Consider the following 2,808-nt stretch of genomic DNA (forward strand, 5'->3'; position numbering starts at 1 on the left):
CTTCCTCTTCCTCCACCTCCATTCTTCTCATCTAATCATCTTTATCTTATTTCTCCTTACCTCCCCTTCCTCCTCTTTTTTCTCTCTCCTTCATTCCTTACTGTTTGTCTCACTTTCATCCATACCACCACATTCCTCTCTCCATCCATCACTCTTAAACAGTGGTGGAAGAACTATTCAGATCTTATACTTTTTAAGTACCAATACAATAAGCAAAAATGCTCTTTAACATGCACAATTTCTAACTGACTTTCATGTCCTCCTGACTTCAATGATCCCAGAAAATTAAAATCTACTCAAAAAAAGTACCTCAAATACAAATCTGTACTTAATTACAGCGCTGTAGTTAATGCACATATTTACTTTTCACCAATGCTGTTAGACATCTCAGGCTATCTTGGAGGAATTTGCTCAGATATTCCTTTCCGAGCTGGGAGCATTAGATAGAAAGTCAATCATCAGAGCCCTGAGCAGACCCTGAGACTAATAAGCTTTGCCTTCCTGTCTGTCCCCCCCTGACTGTTATTTAGTCATAAGGTTGACTTTATATAGCTCATCGCTGGGCGGTCTGCAAGAGGCCCTGCGTCACTTGCTGGGGATAAAACTGTAATGAGGATGGGATAGGAGATAATAGGGGATGCAGATGACAACGTGGAGAAAAGAATAGTAGACTGTCTGCCATATGCACCAAGAGAAAGTGCTTATTGGACAGAAAGGGAAAAAGAAAGAAGAACATTTGTTTCTCTTCTTTGTAACTTTATTGTGACAAAACTGACACTGAAAACAAATGATCTTCTTTCTGAGACCAAACATATAACAAAAAGTTCACTTCTTTTGCATAATGATCCAGAAGCAACAATTTAACCCTTACATGCTGTTCATATTCTGACTCATAATTAGTCTCTATGCCATCAATCCTTAATAATAAATGTTTGATTCATTCTTCTGTTTGATTAGAAAAAAGACATTCATGATCTCTATTTTATGGTCCAGGACAACATTTTATATAAAATGATGAATACAAATAACAATGTGTTTGAATGCTGATTTTTTAATTTTCTTAATAAACACAGGTCACACTTGTGCATTTGCATATCTAAAAATTTGTATTAGCTGCATAAAAATTAAAACAAATATGCATTTTATTTCCATTTCTGTATACTGTATCTGTATCTGTATTTCTATCACATAAGGAAAATTCTAGATAAAAGAAATGTGCATAAGGTGTTTTTACAGCTCTCAAATGAAAAAAATAGGTCAAATTCGAACCCTGAACAGTATGTAAGGGTTAATTAACACAAATAAATAGCTTGAACCTCCAGGTGATCATAGAGAGAAACATCACTTGCATGAGAAATGGTTTGGGAGGTCATTCATTAGACTCCAAGATGAAAAGATGAACACCTACAGAAGAGTTAAAGGTAATACCTGACTAATATTATAGCTTGTTGAAAAGTGCATTTTCAGTGCAACAGTTTCAGTTTCACCAGCAGCGTTTAATTCATTGAGGTGACCACATGTTGCTTGTTGCCTTCCCTCCTGGTGGTGGGTGACAACAACAGTTTCTATGTTACGGGGATGAAGATACGTTTTCCTGTTGTTAATCTGCAATAGCTCACAGGCCAGGATTGTGCCTCGACCTTCAGGTGGTGCCGGTTAATCCCGTTAGCCCCAGGGAACCACATTGGAATACCCAGCAGACCTGTGCTGGCTGTGCCGCACTCTGGATCTCTACGCCACCGGCATGCAGAACCACCTGTAGACACACAGGTAAGAAAAACAGGTGTGTTATCTTGTAAGCAGGGAAATACATCATTTAATGTATAGATGGCTTGAGTGGTGAAATGAATACCTGAGAGCTGATGTGAGGTGAGTGTCTTGGTTTAGAGACAGTGATTGAAATACAGTGTTTTTGAGAGCTGAAATGTGGATGTCATTATGGTTATATAGTACATAGAGGTGTATATAGTATACAGTTGAGTCTTGTATAAATTGGAACAAATGATTCCCTAATTCTTAAAATCAATAGATGAATTATATCTTTAGAATTTCAGTTGTTTTTCTTTTTCTCTGGTTCTTATTAATGAATGTTCTTTTTTTAATGGCCAATGAGGAGGACGTACAGTATGTCAGGAGTTGATTTAGGCATTTTAGCAGCAAGCAGGGCTGTAGATTAGTTGGTGGGCAGCACTGCACCATTTAATCCAATGGTACAAAAATGAGATTAGGCCAAGAAGAAGCCCCTCTGATCTCTGCTGATTGGGACACTGTGTCAAGAATCATGTTGGGATCACAACAAGAGGTCAAGCAGCTTTGTTAAGAAGTCTTATATGTGGATTTTCCATGAACGGATTCTGTATAGAAAAACACTCTCACAGTTTAAACATGTGACAACTACGAGAGCTGTGAAATTTGGAGGACATTTGTGGAGAATACACATAATGCTCCAAGATGTGTGTAAGAATCTAGTTGGAATCCAGGAATAAAGCAGTGGATTACTGGAAAGAATGATTGAAAGGCAAATGTATGCTTTAGTTTTGTACCTGGAACAATGTGACATTTTAGATTTGTTGTTATTATCCTTATTGTTTTTCTCTTCACTTTTCTGCCTTTCTGGCCTCATTTTGGTTATATCAGATATACAATTAATGTCCCCTTGGTTGAGGACATTCACTAGATCTTTGATGATGCGATTTGAAATATTTTCCTATGCCCGAATACAATGATCGTATAGTATGCTACCAAGAAAAACAAAAAACTTATACCGTACCAACCAAAAAGTTCTCTTTGATATATAAAATTGTGATT

The sequence above is a fragment of the Scomber scombrus genome, chromosome 6 (assembly GCF_963691925.1).
Source record: "Scomber scombrus chromosome 6, fScoSco1.1, whole genome shotgun sequence".
NCBI lineage: Eukaryota > Metazoa > Chordata > Actinopteri > Scombriformes > Scombridae > Scomber > Scomber scombrus.